This window comes from Eubalaena glacialis, chromosome 16, assembly GCF_028564815.1.
Source record: "Eubalaena glacialis isolate mEubGla1 chromosome 16, mEubGla1.1.hap2.+ XY, whole genome shotgun sequence".
In the NCBI taxonomy this organism is placed as follows: Eukaryota; Metazoa; Chordata; class Mammalia; order Artiodactyla; family Balaenidae; genus Eubalaena; species Eubalaena glacialis.
This window is the reverse complement of record NC_083731.1, coordinates 79538570-79560780: the sequence shown is the minus strand read 5'-3', so window position 1 is coordinate 79560780 and position 22211 is coordinate 79538570.

Here is a 22211-nt window from a genome sequence, read left to right as displayed (position 1 = left end):
TATATATATATATATATATATATATATATATAAAACCATCACAATGTATACTTTAAATATATTACAATGTATTTGTCAGTTATACCTCAATAAAGCTGGGGTTGGGAGAGACTTCTCTGACCCCATGGCACACTTCCCTTCCCCATCATAACATTTACCTCACAGATACCCTTCATTCAATAAATATCTCCTGAGCACCAATTATACATCAGTCAGTATTGAAAGTATGGAGGTAGAGCATTAAACAAAACAGACTAAATTGTTAAAACTGCCTAATACTTGTTTGCGATTTTCCATAGGACTTGAAGTTCCAGGATTCCAGAAATACAGTCTTTCCTGCCAGCTTCTCAATCTCCAATGCTTAGCACTGGATTTGGCACATAATAAGCTCTTAAAATTAGCTTCTGTTTAATGAATATTACTGAATGACAAAAGCATGACACTTTAGCATATAACAAAAACCTCCCGTACTCAACTGAAAATGCTGTCTTTTAGTTAAATTCTGCTATTGTTATAAATAAGCCAGTGACCACCAAAAACACCTAAGTGTTCCTTTAAAAGAAATATTCAAACACCCTTGGTGTTGAATGGACTTGGGTGCTACATCAAAGGGGAAAAAAGAATGAGGAATATCGTTAGAGAAAATGTACTTTGTATTGATATCTTCCATTCTTCCTCACTTCTGAGGAATAAGTCTTGCAGCAACCAGCACACAGATACAAAAGGACACCAAAACAAAACAAAAATAAAGCCCAAAAAACTTTCTTTCCACACAAATTGCATGGTACCACATGGCAATACGTTTCCATACCCAAGTCCACATGACACCAAAGGCAAGTGTTAACATAGAAAATATGTTTTGGGTCTTGGGTGATTCATCCATCAGGTAGATTTTAGGTCCCAATTTTCCTGAAGTGGCTTCTCCCAGGGATGAAGATGGAAACTCCCCAAAGTGACCCAGCCAGAGCCCTGCAATGGAGAGAGCCAGACAGCACCCTTTCCTGGTAACAAGCATTCTACTTAACACTCACCACTTAAGGTTCTTCCTTCTGGGAGCCTAGTTTCAAATGTCACATGACAAAGATAGCACAGAAATCATGTTACATCCATGTCAGGTGGGCACACACAATGGCTTCCCCGCACCCTTCTCATTTTTCACTTTAGCTTTCCCTTTCTTTTTTTTTACCTACTTCTCTTCTACCATCCTTGTTTAATGGACCCCCTGTGAGCTATTCATGAAAATTCTTTAAACTAGGAAGAAAACTGATTACTAAGATTTATGAGGTTATAATGATTTATTTACCTCTTAAGGAAAGAGGCAATCCATCACATTTTGAAACGCTGGACAATCAAGTTCTGCCTGTATTTATATGATATTGTAAAGCTGTTTTCTTGAAGAACAACTAAGCCACCAACTTAAAGATGATGCTGACTCGCTGTGGGCAGATATTTTGGACAAGAATATTTTAGAGGTCAGTGTATTTGTTTGTCACTGAGGACATTTTCAATGGAAAATAAACTCAATAGTGTAATTATTTTGACTGAATATTGCATGGCATTTAAATAAATTCATTTGAACAAACGTATGCTAAACATCTATCAATACTATGGACTAAGTGCTATGCTAGATGTGATAGGTTTCCTACCAACCAGGGGCTCATGGGAGCTCACAGTATAATAGGGAGACAGATAACTAAATAAAAAATTATAACACAATGCTAATTGCTAAAAACAAAGTCGAAACTTGCCCACATTGGAAAGTTCAAAGTCTGTCTGCATGAAACCAAAACCATGAGTCATGTCCATTTTTGACTGTTGGCATTAAAGGATTTTCAATCTTTTACAGAAGAAAAAAGGATGTTATAGGACAAACCAAATATGAATAAAAGATCTTTTTTCAGTACATAACAAGAAAAAAGAGGGTAAAGATAAGTACAAAATGTGAGGCTACTGGTCAACCTTTTCCCTTATGCATTTTTTTTTTTTTACAGTAGGTCCTTGTTGGTTATCTATTTTAAATATAGCAGCGTGTACATGTCAATCCCAAACTCCCAAATTATCCCTTCCCGTGACCCTTCCCCCCAGTAACCATAAGGTCATTCTCTAAGTCTGTTTCTATTTTGTAAATAAGTTCATTTGTGCTCTTTTCGAAACTTTCCAGTTGTATGTACTATTCCACCTCAGACAACTCTTATGTTGGAAAACAATCTGATAAGTGAATTTTAACTGAGATGTTAATGGCCTGTAGTCTAAGACATGATCATACTGGAAAATTTTACACTAACAGGCCACTCTTAGAAATAAAAGCCTTAACTCACTATTATGAATCACTAGAGTATCAAGCATTACATGAGTTTTATCTCCAAATCTGAATGCCCTGCCCTGATTTGTTCAAATCAAAATACTTGGGCATTCATCAACTCCATCCAGATGAAACACTGGTCTAAGCCACATGTATTCAGAAACAAATTATTTAGTAGACTACAGTTTTAAATCAAAACATCTGTGATATAAAATTCACAGTAACAAAAACAAAATGATAAGTCTATATAAAACTATTACCATCAGAAATTATGGTAATCATGGGAAAATGACTCGAGCTATATTTTTTTAATGGCCTGGGCCATATTTTTGCTTTCTGTTTTTCCCTTTTACAAGAAAACTCAGTACTATGATAAAGCAACTTTTAAAGAAATAATTTAATATATTCATATCCTTAACTAAGCATATATTCAAACACCTCAACTGGGTATAACCACTGCATGTGGTAAGATTTCAACCTTGAAGCAGCAACATCCCAGATCAGCAGCAAGCAGGTAGTCTGTAATTCATGCAACTGCTGCTAAGAAAAAAAATTAATAAATAAACTCAAGAAGAAACTAATGGAGGAAAAAGCATCTTTTGATTTACAGAGCAGTCTTCCAAGTACCACTCAGATTAGAATTTGTACTAGCAGGGATTTTATAAATCACCCAAGATCAAGGGTTATCTGGAAATCCCATTCTAGAATAAGGCAAAGAGAAGCTCTCTAATTCTACCGCTGGAATATACAAAGCCTGGCCATCATACCTGGGCCAGGATTCTGGGAGGTGAGCCCAAGGGTGAGGTAGGTAGGTCATAGTCGTAGGTCATAGTCCTCAAAACAGCAACTTGTAGACCAAGATAACTTTCTAGCAAAGTCAGAATTTTAAAAGTCTATATCAAGCATCAGATCAAAGGCTTGGTCACAGAGGTGAAAACCTTGTACAAGGTGGTCCTCCAAGCACCAAGAAGGGAACGGGGAAGCTACGTTGGAGGAAAAACTGAGATTCCCTGACTTGCCTCTTCATAGTGTCCATTACTTCACTGTATGGGGTGAAGAAAGCAAAGACAGAGCAGATTTAAACAGAGAAGCCCTTCCAAACAGAAGTTGTACAGCGTGCACTTTAAGAAAAAAATGTTTCCGAATTAAGATATGGGGTATGCACTAGTGGGCGAAGATTAGGAAGCCCCAAGAGATAGAGTGAATGCTAAATTCCTCTCAACTTTGTTCAACAGATTTCCTTTCCCAAAGCGCCAAATTATTTTGGTTTCACTAAACTTAATCCCAAACACAAAGCTTCAGTTCATTAAAATAGCAACACCTAATGCTCTCTGTGGCTAATTCAGTTGGTTTCAAGACTTCAGCAAAGGGCTTTCCTGGTGGCACAGTGATTAACAATCCACCTCCCAACGCAGGGGACACGGGTTTGAGCCCTGGTCCCGGAAGATCCCACATGCCGCAGAGCGACCAAGCCCATGCACCACAACTAGAGAGCCTGCGCTCTAGAGCCCGCGTGCCACAACTACTGAGCCCATGTGCCACAACTACTGAAGCCCACACACCTAGAGCCCGTGCTCCGCAACAAGAGAAGCCACCGCAATGAGAAGCCCGCGCACCGCATCTAAGAGTAGCCTCCACTCGAGGCAACTAAAGAAAGCCCGCATGCAGCAACAAAGACCCAACGTAGCCAAATATAAATAAATGAGTTAATTAAATTTAAAAAAACCACTTCAGCAGAGCCCTTTTAATAGTTTCAAGCAAATTACACATCAAAACTGCTATTCGGGCTGCCTAGCAACAAAGCTAATTGCATAACATAAACTCACTGCAAATTGTTAGTAAAACAGATCTTTACTCAAATATAAAAGTTTTTCCCCACAAAAATATTTTCTAAATGTATGATGTGGAAATACCATAGAGAATATTCTACTAGACTATCATATATATGAAAAGTATGAATAACTCAATATATATGCAAAATCAATTTACCTCTGGAAATTAATGCTTTAATAAATTTCTTTGTTTACTTTCTCCCCCACGTCCTGTATGTCATAATATGTTCCCTGACATATGAACTAGAGGTGATTTCTTCTGAAACCATGAATATCTCTTTATGGCATAATCCATGGAAGTAACTGTCCTGCTGGTTAGCACTACCATCCTATTCATGGTGCTGGGTTTGATGGAAAGCCTTTAAATTAGCCATGTGAGAATTTACTCTGTCTGACTTGTTCTTATAGGGATGACGAACATAGTCTCATTTATTCCAGAAAAATATTTGTTTACATGCTAACAAATCTACAATAAAAATCAAGAGGAGTATGCATAGCCAATGTCACTGGACTATTTTTACACAAGAACTAGATAAATCCTACAATCTCATTAACCTTACGATCACTAATATTAATAGATTATCCTGTGGTAGTAGTGATAGTGCCTTCATAAATATCAAATACATTTTAATGGCATGTTCTCCATCATGAAAACACTAAAGTAAAAAACAAAATTTTATTATAGCTTTTTATATAGGAATAGTTCAACTGTGACTAGTTCTTGTATGGAAACTTTGAGGATTAGGCATTTTTTCCTCTAACCTACAAATTTTCCTTCCAATCTACAAGCTTTTGAAATTTGATGATAAATGACTAATGCCCTATCAAGTTACTGTGCTGAGCATTCATTAGCGTTCAATAAATACTAATTGATTATAGTTCTTTTCCTCCTCAGTATATATCAACATCTAATATTTTTCATTTATTCCTTATCATTCACCTGAAAAAGAATGATTATAAATCAATTTATTTTATTCCTCAGAGCTTCAAATACATAAAAACCACTTTAGTAGAAAACCTGATTTCTTTACCAAAAAAAAGTAAGGTTTAGAATTTAATGTATTGGTTTTTCTGCATCCTTCATGCTGACCTGTGGAATTGTTCATTTTGCTTATAATCATTTAATTATTTGTTTAAGCCAGTACGGAAGCTGCTCACTGTGATGTTTTCATTTATTGCCTCAATCTGTACTAAAGGTTTACAAGATAACCTCACCCTCTAAATCTGTCATGACTGATAAAAACTTTAAATAATCTATTAGGGAAAGGCAACACCACACACCTGAGTGGTGCTTCACATTTTAGAGCCAATTTTGATATGCAGAACTCAGAAGACAAGATGTTCATCATCCCTATGACATTTCAGAAATCCCCAATAACTTGCAATATTTTCTGCCTGGTAAATTGAACGAGGCACTTCTAAGACAATCGCCAAATAACTGGCTCGACTGTGAAGGGCCAATCTGACCAAGAATAGACAGACCACTTCTGGTGAAAACTCTAAGGAACTGTTTTCAACCGTAATAGTGGGGGAAATAACTACGCTTAGGGAGCAAATTGGAATTGGCTTAATATTTCAGAGTCATACCATTCAGTAGTGCTTAGATGAACACAGCCACAGCATTAAGAAGTTACAGAATTGAAAATTGAAAAGCCAAAAAATTATCTCTACCATTCTCTAAAGTTGTAACTATTGATAAACAAAATCTGAAACAGAAAGTCAAAATAAATATAAGCCTGCACAAACAGAACAAAAAATTGACTTTGTTGAGCCCTTGAAGAACAATGAGAAAGGAGATTTCTGTAATCAAGAGAGAATTATTTTGCTTTTCTTTTGGTCACTGCTGTGTTTCTTCCTGCAAACACTGCTGTGTTTCTTCCTGTTGTGTTTCTTCCTGGATGCATGTGATTTAAGGACAGTAAAGTCAGAGGAAGTAGGGTATTATAATAGTTAACGGAGAGGGCTCTAGAGCAAGATCGTTTGGCTTGAAATCTTGGTTTCATCATTTCTTTCTAAAAGATTTTGGGCAAGTGTATACTCAAGATCCTCTTCTGTAGAATAAGGATAAATAACAGACTATACCATAAGTTTGTTGTGAAAATTGAGAGAAAGCACATAAAATTTTTGGTACAGTGGCTACTACATGGTTGATGCTCAAAAAAATTGTAGCTATTATTACTGCTAATAGCACTTTGAATATGTAGGTGCTCAACAGATGCTGATTGGATGGGTAGGTAGATGCATTGTTGAAATAAAAGAGTTGGTGACAGTAGGAAAACAGCTCAGTAGGCACAGACAAAAACAACCTGTTCACCATCATTTAACTGTCTGGAAAGGCTATGAATACCAGAAATGTTGAACCAGAACATCACCGGTCCGGCAGACCAAAGCAGGAGAATTGTGTTAACCAAGCAGGTCAATCCTTTCAGTTCTGGGTCTAATTTTCAATTCACACAATGTTTTGAAATGTCATTTCATAGAAATCCCTCCACACCTAGTAGTTTCCTCTTAGCCTCTTAATGTTGGAGATTTTAAATCATCTAAAAATCTATCAGACTGATAATAATGATATATGTCTCATGTTCATCATAAAACATTGACAGGTAGGTATTATCACCTCTATTTCTTAAGAAACTGAGAGTCAGAAACTTGTGATAACTTGTCCCAATCCCACATCTAGCAAATGGTAGAGCCAGGACTCAAACCCAGGTCTTAGAGTGCACTTTTGGTGTGATTTGAACATTACTTCAACAAAAAATTACATTCAACACCTACTATGTGTGAGGCACTGTTTAGATACTATGGATACAAATGTAAATACTATGCCATAACTCCCCTTAAACAGTTTATGATTTAATATAAAAGACAGAGAACACTCAAAACCATTCTACCATGTTCTAAGCAGCTTATGAAAAATGTGGATTTTTGGTCCCACCCAGAGCTCTGATTCAGTAAGTCTGGGATACAGGCCAGGAATCTGCACATTTAGGTCTTCCTGGGCTAATTCTCTCAGACCACACCTGGAGAAAGATTATAATAGAGGCAAGTCTAGGAACAGAAAGGGAGACTTCCTGGGAAGATGATTTCTGAATTGAGGGTTGAAGGACCAGTGGAAGTTACCTAAGAAGAGAGAGTAGGAAAGAAGAGAGAAGCATTTAGACAGAAAAATAGAACTGATCAAGGTTTTGAGAGATGAAACTCATTTGGGAAAATATGGCAGTTAAGTATAACTGTGTAAGTAAACTAAAAGGAGGTAGAGGGAAAAGGATTTAGAGGAAATAAACATAAAGGTACATGGGACCCTGATCCCTAGAGGCCATGGGAGCAAGGCCCAGAGTTAGAGAACGTGCAGAAGGCCAGGGCAGACCCAGGTGGACTTTAAGCAAAAGAGCAAGTGACGTGACCGTGGGTTGCTTCCTCCTGAACTCCTCAGAATCTCAGTTTGTGCTATAGAGAGAATTGTGCAAGTTATTCCTGAATAATTAGATTTCCCTTGGAATGGCCTCTTTCAGTTAAAATGTGTCTCTAAGGAGGATTTGAGCCAAGCCAGTAGCAGGCTTCTACATACAAAACACATATTTTAAGATGAAATGGTGAATCTTCAGATTACATTTACGTCAATACAAGTTACGAAGTTAGTGTAAGTGCAGCAAAGGCAAGACCCAATTAGTAGCTCTTAATCTTCTGTGCTTTGCTTTACGAAATCTGAATTTCTTTCCCCTCAGGTATGCTGAGCAGACGTAAAATCATTATGCCAGACCTTGTCCTGCTTATAGGCCTCCTTTATCTAAACCACTATCGATATTCCCTGGGATGTGCGTACTAAGAGCTGGCCTCTTAGACTGAGTCTTCTCCATTTCAGCCACGGGGAATGACAGCTGTGCTCCACAGTCTTTGGTTTGAAGAAAGTGGATATAATGGGGTGAACATATCCAGATGGATAGGAAAAATGACACAAAAACATGCAAACTTGTAACGGAGCATAGTTATTGATCACTGGAGAGACAGCAGGCCGACCCTGCAAGTCAAGGAGATGGAGTGGCTCAATTCCAGCAATCTGTGAGGCAAAGAAGCAGCACGTTTCACATGTAGCCAAGGTTAGCCTGCTCTGTCAGCCGCAGAGGGGGCTGCCAACATGTCCCACCCCCACAGGAAAGGGCTAGGATAGGAGATGCCAGGAAGCAGAAGAAATCACCCCCTGGCTGGCTGTTCCCGTGTCTCATGGTGTTTCCCAGAGGGACATCACTGGCTTTTACGTGGCTCTGGACAATCCTTTCATTTGCAAGCCTTTCCCATTTTCTCTAATGTATTTGTCTTCCCTAGCCCCTGCATAGTAAATGCCAAAAGTGACCCCAAAGCTCTCCCTAATGGGGATGGTATCCCCCTGTGGAGAACCACTAAGTAGAGCTTTAAACCCTTGAAGGGACCTTCAAGGTCATCAAGGTTCCACATTTCTATTTTGTAGATAAAGAAAGTGAACTCCATTCCAGACTTTATTAAGTAGGGACAGTCCCAGAACCTGGTTTTCATAACTCTCCGGCAAACACTTATTCCCTATATCTTGGTGCTGCCAGATTCTAAAAAAGTTCCCTACCTTCCCACTGACATCTCTGATTTATACCATCTAAAACCACTCTCTTGACCACAAGGAAAATGCAAATCTCTCTTTGGCAATATGTGCTGGCCTACTTTTTTCTTGAACTTAAAGTACTGGCTGGCACTAAAGCCGATAGGCAAAAACTAGGCTTAGAGCTAAGGGAAAAACCCAGGCATCTTCAGATGGAAAGTGTGGGCAAGATTAATGGATCTTATCCTCATGGAATTTCAGAGCAAGGATACAACAAGAACTTAAAAGCTTCCAGAAAGGTGAAAAAACAAATTTCTTCAAAGAAATAATAATCAGGTTGACACTATAATTCTCATCAGAAGCACTGGATTCTAGTACCAATAGTACCAGTAAGCATTGCTATCTAGTAGGTAAAGAAACAAAATCTTCAAGTTGGGGGGAGGGGGACGGGGGGGCAGGGTTTAATTTTTGAAATTAGAATTCTATATCACTCAAATGAGGAGATAAAATAAAATGCATATATGTATATGAATATATAGATGTATTCATGCATAAATGCAATAAAAAAGTTTATCTGTCATACAAAAAAAAAAAATTATTTCATTTTTTTCCGCCAAAAAAGTGAAAAGTCCAAGAAAGACACTGGTTTCTTAATGTAATAGAACTAACCCCATTTAAAATAAGCTAAATACTGGCTTGCCAGCTGCAGTGCACAAGGAATCCACTGGCCATAGTGCATCAAGGATGTTAGAGGGCTGAGTGCGGGGGAGGCCACACCTGGGTAGAGGAGGAAGGGTGACCTCTGGGTTTGGCCTCTCATTCACGAAGGGCCTCCCATGCCACCTCTAAAACAGATTATACGCACGGTCACAGAGATGTAAGGGTGAGGCTGAATTCTTGAAATTTTTGATGGTTTGAACTTCCTTCACAGAAAACTTAAATAACAGTGACCTAAATAATACAGGGATTTTTTCCTCATAAAATAAAAAAGTCAACATGAATGAACCTTAAGGGCATTGTATTAAGTGAAATAAGTCAGAGAAAGATGAATACTGGATGATCTCACTTACATGTGGAATCTAAAAATGCCAAACTCATAGACACAGATACTAGAATGGTGGTTGCCAGGGCCTGAGAGTTGGGGGAAATGGGGAGATGTTGGTCAAAGGGTACAAATTTCCAGTTATAAGATGAATAATTTCTGGGGATCTAGTGTGCAGCATGGTGAGTGTAGCTAACAATACTGTTTGAGGGACTTCCCTGGTGGCGCAGTGGTTAAGAATCCACCTACCAATGCAGGGGCCATGGGTTCGAGCCCTGGTCCGGGAAGATCCCGCATGCCGTGGAGTAACTAAGCCCGTGCGCCACAACTACTGAGCCTGCGCTCTAGAGACCCTGAGCCATAACTACTGAGCCTGCACGCTGCAACTACTGAAGCCCGCGTGCCTAGAGCCAGTGCTCTGCAACAAGAGAAGCCACAGCAATGAGAAGCCCGCGCACCGCAACGAAGAGTAGGCCCCACTCGCCACAACTAGAGAAAGCCCGCACGCAGCAACGAAGTCCCAACGCAGCCAAAAATAAATAAATAAATTTATTTTTAAAAATACTCTTGTATATGCTTGAAAGTTGCTAAGAGAGTAGATCTTAAATGTTCTCACTACCAAAAAAAAAAAAAAAAAGTCATTATGTGATTTGATTGAAGTGTTAACTAATGGTACTGTGGCAACCATTTCACAAGGTATAAATGTATCAAAGCAACACATTGTACACCTTAAGCTTACACAATTTTATATGTCCATCATATCTCAGTAAAGCTGGGGCTGGGGGGAAAGAACATTCAAGCCCAAGGAATGACATAAGCAGCAGGAGGCAGGTAAGCAGTCTCAACAGAAGAGTAGAAAATCAGAACAGCAGTTCTCAGCCTGTGGGCCCAGGACCTGGGACTAAACAACTTCTGCAAGAGGTCTGTAAATCTAGGTGAGTATCAGGCTCCTGGCAGACATACAAAATAGTACCCCTACACATAAATACTACTACTGTCTTCCAAATGTGTTGGGTTCCATTGTGATTAGGTAAATTCTTAGGTATTTAAAAGAACTATTAAGTTAATTTCTAGTATCTCATATTTTCTCAATAAGTATTAAAATACAAATTATCCGTATCAAGAAGTGCACAGTTTGTTTTGTTTTGTTTTGGTTTTGTTTTTTAATTGTTAAAGTGAGATTCTCGTACTTGAAAAGTTTGGAACTCTTGTGTTAATAAATATCAGAGGCTCCATTCTCTGACCACAGAATTTTAAACAAAAGGATGAGAGAGGCAGGGTATATGGAGCAGCCCAGCCACACCACAGAAAGTTGCAAACAGTCTTCTAACTAGTATTTGAATTAAAGAGAAAATCAAATACAACATTTTGTAAAAAAGTATAAAAAAGTTACACATTAAAACCTCTAAACTTATAGGACACTTTGTAGCCTCTTCCAGGAAATACAAATTATCAAAGTTGATTTAAAAAGAAAAAGAAAAACTAAATGGTCTTTAAATGTAGGCAATACTGAAAAAGTTGATAAGTAGCTATATTCCAGAGGGACTCTCTCTTCAAAGAATAGATAATCCTTGTCATATTTAAACTGTTCCAGAGAATTGAAAAATGTTTTTTCAAGACTAGCATAACCCAGATGCCCAAACTGTACAAGAATAAAATAAAGAAAGAAAAGCATAGGCTAATATGAAAAGAATACAGAACAAATATACAGTATTTTAAGCATTAACATATTAAATTCAGCCTTATATTAAATAATAATACACAATGACTAAGTAGGGCTTATTTCAGGATGTTTTAGTATTAGAAAAATTTACATGAACAGATTAAAGGAGGAAAACCCATAGATCATTTTGAAGGATGACAAAAAACATTTAGTAAATTTCACCTCACTTTCATGATGGAGGGATTATATCTTAATACTAATTGATTGGAAAAATACAGGATAAGACACCATAAATGAATTCAATAACACTTTCAAATGAATTTGACTTTCCTTAATTATAGCAGCTAATTTGATAATGGATGACTGGCAGAAGCCTTCGGCAAACTACATAATGAAACATTAGAAAAGTTGGTATTACTTTCTAGAGTAAAACAAGATGTTGTGTGTACCCAAGGTTGTGCTGGAGTAAAAAAGAAAATACCCCCAAAATCTCTACTTACAACAATGTAGGTTTATTTTTCACACTTCATGACAATCCCTTGTCAATTCTGGCTTTGTCCCACATCATATATTTGACCTCAAAACTCCACTTCTTTGTTATTCATCATAGAGATATCCCACAAAGATATTTGTATGAATATGTTCATTGAAAACTTAAAATCTATCACTAGGAGAAGAGTTTCCAAATTATAGTAAATCCCTACTAAGAATCAAGGAAGCTTATCTTCACAAATTGATGAGATCTATGAATGCATAAGGAAAAGTTCTAGAAGGATACATAGAAAACAGTGGAGGTCATCTCTGGGCAGGTTGTAGAATTGAGGGATTGTGATAGAGATGTTCTCTTTTCTTACTTTATACTTCAATACTGTTTGAATATTGTGTACAATAATCATATATTACATTTTACTTGAAGTTTTTAAAACACTGAAATATTCTACATCCTTGTATTTTCTTTTCTTTGTAATTTGAGGTATACTTCTGTATACTCACTATGATTGCTTTATCAAGTTGTTGTGTTTCCAGGACATTTCATTTTGTGGTTTTTTGTTTTTTGTTTGTTTGGGGGTTTTTTTTTTGCTTTATTATTTGTCACACAAAAGTTTAAAATAATAACATTTTTGTAGGTTATATTCTTTATCGTTACATTATAACCCTCTATATCCCACTTAATTCTTTGAGATTTGAGTTCCACATTCTATAAAATTGTAGTATCACTCCTGTTTTCATTTTGTTTGCATTTGCTGAGTTCGCTTTCCCTCTCATTTCCTTTGTACTCTTTTTTAGTTACTTTGGTGTGTTTTTCTTAGATCTTACAGAACCTTGGTTTTAAAAGTATAACTGAAGCCAAAAATTTCATGGATTTAATGAAACCCTGAAACAATGAAATATGGTTCACACAAGCTCTTTGAGAAGGTACATGCTTAGCTAGCCATTATGTCTTATTAGACAGATAAGGAAAACTTTAGTAGAATTTTACATACTTGTCCTAAAATTTAAAATAAATGTATACGTATTCTTTAACTTATTTTAAAGTTGAATTTCTGTGTCAGCCTGTTTGCTAACAAGGGAAAAGATCTTTCCTAATATGTAAGGGTTTGTTTTAAGAGTTCCAAGAACGGTTGATTTATAACCTTGGCACAAGACTGTTTTCTATAGGAAACTATTTATTTAAACTGTTTATGGTAGAAAATTGTGTGTGTTCTATCATGTGGTAAACCACAGTTCTCATAGGAGATTACTCTTGACTACCAATTTATATCTCACTGTGATCTCACCAACTAGGGCTAATTAACTCTATTTCTTTAAGGGACTGTGCAAGTTTTCTGAACACAAAACATAGTTAAACATATTTCTTTTGAATATAAATTACTTTAAAATAAAATACAAGTGACTCTAACAGATTGAAAAACAAGGAAAAATCTCAATTTGCCATGTCAGTAAGACTAGTATGATTAAACAAAAATTTAATAAGTTTATCTTGTGGGTTATTTTCAAAGAAACTGCAAAAAATGAAGGATGAAAATCAGAAAAAAAAAAAAATACACAGATAGATCTAAACCCCTTTCACCTTGAGACTCACATCTGCTGCCAGTGTAACTGACTGGAAGAAGTTCAATGATTATCGACCATACTTACCAAAAATCTTTGCTCCCCACCATATTGAGGACTTGTTACCATGTCTGGGTGTGCCTCTAAGAGCATGATAAGATGGTGAACTAATTCTCCCTCGTGGTCCAGGCACCATGAAAGACATTGGAATATAGCAGTGACACATGTGTAAACCCTGCCCTCCTGAACTTACAGTTTAATATACTTGCCTGCTATCCAGCTCTGTGCTGTCCAGTGTGTTACTATTAGCCACATGTAGCTATTTAAAGTTAAATTTAACAAATTTAGAATTGAGTCTATCAGTCATGCTAGCCATATTTCAAGTGCTAAATAGCCAAATGTGGCTAGTGGCTACCTTACTAAACAATGCAGACAGAGAACATCTCCATCATTGTAAAAGTTCTCCTGGGCAACACTGCTCTAGACGTCTGGTACTTACAACTTGGACTGGTTTTGAAAAGGACAGGTTGTTATATATGGTAGCAAAAGAAGTTACATGATGAAAGGAACCTCGTTTCTGAATGATAAGTCTTCATGAAATGGAGTAGCCCATAAACCTGGACATCCACCTTGGACTCTTTATGTGAAAGAGAAATAAACCTCTCTATTCCTTGAGCCACTGTATTTTGTGGTCTCTTTGTTGCAACAAGTTTAAAATTAAGTTTTATCTCAGTTCTCATCAGCCCTCTTCTTCATATGCCTTTTAGTCCTCTTACCTCACTTAAGGCTGTCTATGCCATCATATCTGTTCATCTACCATCCTGGAGGACAGTCATCTGTGAAAGTAATTCACATTGTGGTGTTAATGACTGAATTCCAATGGGTAGCATGTACTGTATTAACACAATACCTCTCTTAGAATAATTTAATTATAAAAGAGATCCCAGAAACAGGGGTGGGAAGGAATCTCTGACGGAGAAATTTTAAGCATTTAGCAACACACCAGCCGGAGTGACATGTTGAGATCTGAAACTTTCTTCTCATTTCTCCACACTCACGGATGATTCCTCTATATATAAGGGCAGCATCCAAATTCAGGATTTAGAATAAACACTTTTCCAAAGAAGATACACAAATAGCCAACAGGTACATGGAAGCGTGCTCAAAATCACTAAGCATAAGGGAAATGAAAATCAAATCCACAATGAGATATCACCTCACACATGTCAGAATGGCTACCATCAAGAAGGCAAGGGGTAACAAATATTGATGAGGATGTGGAGAAAATGGAACCCAGGTGCACTGTTGGTGGGAATGTAAACTGGTGCAGCCACTATGGAAAACAGCATGGAGGTTCCTCAAAAAATTAAAAACAGAACATACAATCTAGCAATTCCACTTCTGGGAATACATCTGAAGGAAACACAAACACTATGTTAAAGAGTTATCTGCACTCTCCTGTTCATAGCAGCATTATTTACAATAGGCAAGACATAGAAACAACCCAAGTGTCCATTGATAGATGGACAGATAAAGAAGTTGATTGATAGATAGATAGATAGATAGATAGATAGATAGATAGATAGATAGGTAATGGAATATTATTCAGGCATAAAAAGAAGGAAATTATGCCAATTGCAACAACATGGATGGACCATGAGGGAATTATGCTAAGTGAAATATGTCAAACAGAGAAAGAAAAATACACTATGATCTTACTTATATATGGACTCTTAAAAAAAAAAAAGAAAAACTCATAGAAAAAAGAGACCAGATTTGTGGTTGCCAGAGGCAGGGGTGGGGAGAGAGGGAATTGGATGAAGGTGGTACTAACTTCCAGTTATAAGATAAATAAGTACTAAGGATATAATGTACAACATGGTGACTGTAGTTAACACTGATGTATGGTATATTTGAAAGTTGTTAAGAGAGTAGATCCTAAAAGTTCTCATCACAAGGGCAAGAAATATTTTTTTTCTTTTTTGTTTTCTATTCTTTTTTTGTATCTATACAAGATGATGGATGTTAACTAAACTTATGGTGGTAAACATTTCACAATATATATAAGTCAATCATTATGATGCATACCTTAAACTTACACAGTACAGTATGCGAATTACATCTCAATTAAACTGGAGGAAAACAAATTCAGGATTTAATTGCAAAATCTATCTATTAGGTAAAAGAAAGGAAAGGAAAAATCCATTTCTTTGCTGTCTCTTTGTAAATTCTGAGAGATTTAATACTGAAAGGGGTAATCCAACTCCTGTTAAGCATCATCATTCCATGACTATAGAGGAGGCCACATTACATTTATACCCTTGTTAGAGCCATGCAGGAATTTGGCTCATGCAGGAATTTCAATACTTTAAAAAGCACAATACCTTCTATACAAGAATTGCTTAATAAATATTTGGACAGTCCCCAAGAAGTGCATGCATCATGCATCTTTGAATTAGTCCAGGCTGCCAGTAATCTCTTTCTTCCTGAGTCAAGGTGTTCTCAGTAACCAGCACTTTTCTCTACAAGCATCTGCCCATCTAAGACCATAGCTGCACTTCATCTTTTATTACCACACCAGCCCATGTAAAATGAGGACAAGCCTTCTCTCCTCTGTGTTATACTTAGGTAAGGTGGAGGGATCAACACAGCAGGGTTACTGGGTCCTCTTCCCTTACCCATATGCCTGTCACTGAGTCTGAGTCTGATTATACAGCCAGAACTCACAGGAGAGCTCCCGCAACAGGGACTTTGCCATTGCTTCCTGCAATGTGACTTCTACAGCTCAACTCCCATCCTCACGCCCCAGGTCCCATTTTTGGACCCACCCAGTCTGACTATCTTGGATGTGGGTCAAGTTTTATTTTTCCCCATGAGGCTCCTCAGCCCCAATGTAAGTCTGACATTGATTGTATCCTGTAATAACTGCTGGCCAGACGTGATGGAGCTGTGCCTATACAAACTAGGTCAGAACTGTTCATACTGTGGTCTCTCTGGTTAGTGATATGCATCGTGCTATAAACACATGAGTTGAACTGTCATTTAAAATGTCTTCAGGAAGATTATACTATGATTAGCATTCATATGAAAAGCTACTATATATAAAAAAGGAATGGAAACAGCAATGGAACATAAACTTGATCTTAGTAAAGCAAAAATTAGTCATTGGAAGAATGACCGCAATTCCGTATTTTCTTTTTTTTTGAATTTTTGAATTTTATTTTCTAATACAGCAGGTCCTTATTAGTCATCAATTTTATACACATCAGTGTATACATGTCAATCCCAATCGCCCAATTCATCCCACCCCCACCCCCACCCCCCCGCCGCTTTCCCCACTTGGTGTCCATATGTTTGTTCTCTACATCTGTGTCTCAATTTCTGCCCTGCAAACTGGTTCATCTGTACCATTTTTCTAGGTTCCACATACATGCGTTAATATACGATATTTGTTTTTCTCTGACTTACTTCACTCTGTATGACAGTCTCTAGATCCATCCATGTCTCAACAAATGACCCAATTTCGTTCCTTTTTATGGCTGAGTAATATTCCATTGAATGTATGTACCACATCTTCTTTATCCATTCATCTGCTGATGGGCATTTAGATTGCTTCCAGGACCTGGCTATTGTAAACAGTGCTGCAATGAACATTGGGGTGCATGTGTCTTTTTGAATTATGGTTTTCTCTGGGTGTATGCCCAGTAGTGGGATTCCTGGACCATATGGTAATTCTATTTTTAGTTTCTTAAGGAACCTCCATACTGTTCTCCATAGTGGCTGTATCAATTTACATTCCCACCAACAGTGCAAGAGGGTCCCCTTTTCTCCACACCCTCTCCAGCATTTGTTGTTTGTAGATTTTCTGATGATGTCCATTCTAGCTGGTGTGAGGTGATACCTCATTGTAGCTTTGATTTGCATTTCTCTAATAATTAGTGATGTTGAGCAGCTTTTCATGTGCTTCTTGGCCATCTGCATGTCTTCTTTGGAGAAATGTCTATTTATGTCTTCTGCCCATTTTTGGATTGGGTTGTTTTTTTAATATTGAGCTGCGTGAGCTGTTTATATATTTTGGAGATTAATCCTTTGTCCATTGATTCGTTTGCAAATATTTTCTCCCATTCTGAGAGTTGTCTTTTCATCTTGTTTATGATTTCCTTTGCTGTGCAAAAGCTTTGAAGTTTCATTAGGTCCCATTTGTTTATTTTTGTTTTTATTTCCATTACTGTAGGAGGTGGATCAAAAAAGATTTTGCTGTGATTTATGTCAAAGAGTGTTCTTCCTACGTTTTCCTCTAAGAGTTTTATAGTGTCCGGTCTTACATTTAGGTCTTTAATCCACTTTGAGTTTATTTTTGTGTATGGTATTAGGGACTGTTCTAATTTCATTCTTTTACATGTAGCTGTCCAGTTTTCCCAGCACCACTTATTGAAGAGACTGTCTTTTCTCCATTGTATATCCTTGCCTCCTTTGCCATAGATTAGTTGACCATAGGTGTGTGGGTTTATCTCTGGGCTTTCTATCTTGTTCCATTGATCTATGTTTCTGTTTTTGCGCCAGTACCATTTTGTCTTGATTACTGTAGCTTTGTAGTATTTCTGAAGTCAGGGAGTCTGACTCCTCCAGCTCTGTTTTTTTCCCTCAAGACTGCTTTGGCTATTCGGGGTCTTTTGTGTCTCCATACAAATTTTAAGATTTTTTGTTCCAGTTCCGTAAAAAATGCTGTTGCTAATTTGATAGGGATTGCATTGAATCTCCAGATTGCTTTGGGTAGTATAGTCATTTTCACAATACTGATTCTTCCAATCCAAGAACATGGTATATCTCTCCATCTGTTGGTATCATCTTTAATTTCTTTCATCAGTGTCTTATAGTTTTCTGCATACAGGTCTTTTGCCTCCCTAGGTAGGTTTATTCCTAGGTATTTTATTCTTTTTGTTGCAATGTTAAATGGGAGTGTTTCCTTAATTTCTCTTTCAGATTTTTCATCATTAGTGTATAGGAATGCAAGAAATTTCTGTGCATTAATTTTGTATCCTGAAACTTTACCAGATTCATTGATTAGCTCTAGGAGTTTTCTGGTGGCATCTTTAGGATTCTCTATGTATAGTATCATGTCATCTGCAAACAGTGACAGTTTTACTTCTTCTTTTCCAATTTGGATTCCTTTTATTTCTTTTTTTTCTCTGATTGCCGTGGCTAGGAATTCCAAAACTATGTTGAATAATAGTGGTGAGAGTGGACATCCTTGTCTTGTTCCTGATCGTAGAGGAAATGCTTTCAGTTTTTCACCATTGAGAATGATGTTTGCTGTGGGTTTGTCGTATATGGTCTTTATTATGTTGAGGAAGGTTCCCTCTATGCCCACTTTCTGGAGAGTTTTTATCATAAATGGGTGTTGAATTTTGTCAAAAGCTTTTTCTGCATCTATTGAGATGATCATATGGTTTTTATTCTTCAATTTGTTAATATGGTGCATCACATTGATTGATTTACATATACTGAAGAATCCTTGCATCCCTGGGATAAATCCCACTAGATCACGGTGTATGATCCTTTTAATGTGTTGTTGGATTCTGTTTGCTAGTATTTTGTTGAGGATTTTTGCATCTATATTCATCAGTGATATTGGTCTGTAATTTTCTTTTTTTGTAGTATCTTTTGTCTGGTTTTGGTATCAGGGTGATGGTGGCCTCATAGAATGAGTGTGGGAGTGTTCCTTCTTCTGCAACTTTTTGGAAGAGTTTGAGAAGGATCGGTGTTAGCTCTTCTCTAAATGTTTGATAGAATTCACCTGTGAAGCCATCTGGTCCTGGACTTTTGTTTGTTGGAAGATTTTAATCACAGTTTCAATTTCATTACTTGTGATTGGTCTGTTCATATTTTCTGTTTCTTCCTGGTTCAGTCTTGAAGGTTATACCTTTCTAAGAATTTGTCCATTTCTTCCATGTTGTCCATTTTATTGGCATAGAGTTGCTTGTAGTAGTCTCTTAGGATGCTTTGTATTTCTGTGGTGTCTGTTGTAACTTCTCCTTTTTCATTTCTAACTTTATTGATTTGAGTCCTCTCCCTCTTTTTCTTGATGAGTCTGGCTAATGGTTTATCAATTTTGTTTATCTTCTCAAAGAACCAGCATTTACTTTTATTGATCTTTGCTATTTTCTTTGTTTCTATTTCATTTATTTCTGCTCTCATCTTTATGATTTCTTTCCTTCTGCTAACTTTGGGTTTTGTTTGTTCTTCTTTCTCTAGTTCCTTTAGGTGTAAAGTTAGATTGTTTATTTGAGATTTTTCTTGTTTCTTGAGGTAAGCTTGTATAGCTATAAACTTCCCTCTTAGAACTGCTTTTGCTGCATCCCATAGGTTTTGGATCATCGTGTTTTCATTGTCATTTGTCTCTAGGTATTTTTTGATTTCCTCTTTGATTTCTTCAGTGATGTCTTGGTTATTTAGTAACGTATTGTTTAGCCTCCATGTGTTTGTGTTTTTTATGTTTTTTTCCTTGTAATTCATTTCTAATCTCATAGCATTGTGGTCAGAAAAGATGCTTGATATGATTTCAATTTTCTTAAATTTACTGAGGCTTGATTTGTGACCCAAGATGAGATCTATCCTGGAGAATGTTCCGTGCACACTTGAGAAGAAAGTGTAATCTGCTGTTTTTGGATGGAATGTCCTATAAATATCAATTAAATCTATCTGGTCTATTGCGTCATTTAAGGCTTCTCCTTCCTTATTTATTTTCATTTTGGATGGTCTGTCCATTGGTGTAAGTGAGGTGTTAAAGTCCCCCACTACTATTGTGTTACTGTTGATTTCCTCTTTTATAGCTGTTAGCAGTTGCCTTATGTATTGAGGTGCTCCTATGTTGGGTGCATATATATTTATAATTGTTATATCTTCTTGGAATGATCCCTTGATCATTATGTAGTGTCGTTCCTTGTCTCTTGTAACATTCTTTATTTTAAAGTCTATTTTATCTGATATGAGTATTGCTACTTCAGCTTTCTTTTGATTTCCATTTGCATGGAATATCTTTTTCCATCCCCTCACTTTCAGTCTGTATGTGTCTGAAGTGGGTCTCTTGTAGATAGCATATCTATGGGTCTTGTTTTTGTATCCATTCAGCAAGCTTGTGTCTTTTGGTTGGAGCATTTAATCCATTCACGTTTAAGGTAATTATCAATATGTGTGTTCCTATGACCATTTTCTTAATTGTTTTGTGTTTGTTTTTGTAGGTCCTTTTCTTCTCTTGTGTTTCCCAACTTAGAGAAGTTCCTTTAGCATTTGTTGTAGAGCTGGTTTGGTGGTGCTGAATTCTCTTAGCTTTTGCTTGTCTGTAAAGCTTTTGATTTCTCCTTCGAATCTGAATGAGATCCTTGCCAGGTAGAGTAATCTTGGTTGTAGGTTCTTCCCTTTCATCACTTTAAGTATATCATGCCACTCCCTTCTGGCTTGTAGAGTTTCTGCTGAGAAATCAGCTGTTAACCTTATGGGAGTTCCCTTATATGTTATTTGTCATTTTGCCCTTGCTGCTTTCAATAATTATTCTTTTTCTTTAACTTTTGCAAAGTTGATTATTATGTGTCTTGGTGTGTTTCTCCTTGGGTTTATCCTGTATGGGACTCTGCACTTCCTGGACTTGGGTGGCTATTTCCTTTCCCATGTTAGGGTAGTTTTTGACTATAATCTCTTCAAATATTTTCTCAGGTCCTTCCTCTCTCTCTTCTCCTTCTGGGACCCGTATAATGTGAATATTGTTGAGTTTAATGTTGTCCCAGAGGTCTCTTAGGCTGTTTTCATTTCTTTTCATTCTTTTTTCTTTATTCTGTTCCGCAGCAGTGAATTCCACCATTCTGTCTTCCAGGTCACTTATCCGTTCTTCTGCCTCAGTTATTCTGCTATTGATTCCTTCTCGTGTAGTTTTCATTTCAGTTATTGTATTGTTCATCTGTTTGTTTTTTCTTTAATTCTTCTAGGTCTTTGTTAAACATTGCTTGCATCTTCTCGAGCTTTGCCTCCATTCGTTTTCTGAGGTCCTGGATCATCTTCACTATCATTATTCTGAATTCTTTTTCTGGAAGGTTGCCTATCTCCACTTCATTTAGTTGTTTTTCTGGGGTTTATCTTGTTCCTTCATCTGTTACATAGCCCTCTGCCTTTTCATCTTGTCTCTCTTTCTGTGAATGTGCTTTTTGTTCCACAGGCTGCAGGATTGTAGTTCTTCTTGCTTCTGCTGTCTGCCCTCTGGTGGATGAGGTTATCTAAGAGGCTTGTGCAAGTTTCCTGATGGGAGGGACTGGTGGTGAGTAGAGCTGACTGTTGCTCTGGTGCACAGAGCTCAGTAAAAGTTTAATTCGCTTGACTGCTGATGGGTGGGGCTGGGTTCCCTCCCTGTTGGTTGTTTGGCCTAAGGCAGTCCAACACTGGAGCCTACCTGGGCTCTTTGGTGGGGCTAATGGCGGACTCTGGGAGGGCTCACGCCAAGGAGTACTTCCCAGAACTTCTGCTGCCAGTGTCCTTGTCCCCATGGTGAGCCACAGCCACCCCCTGCCTCTGCAGGAGACCCTCCAACACTAGCAGGTAGGTCTGGTTCAGTCTACCCTGGGGTCACTGCTCCTTCCCCTGGGTCCCGATGTGCACAGTACTTTGTGTGTGCCCTCCAAGAGTGGGATCTCTGTTTCCCCTAGTCCTGTCAAAGTCCTGCAATCAAATCCCACTAGCCTTCAAAGTCTGATTCTCTAGGAATT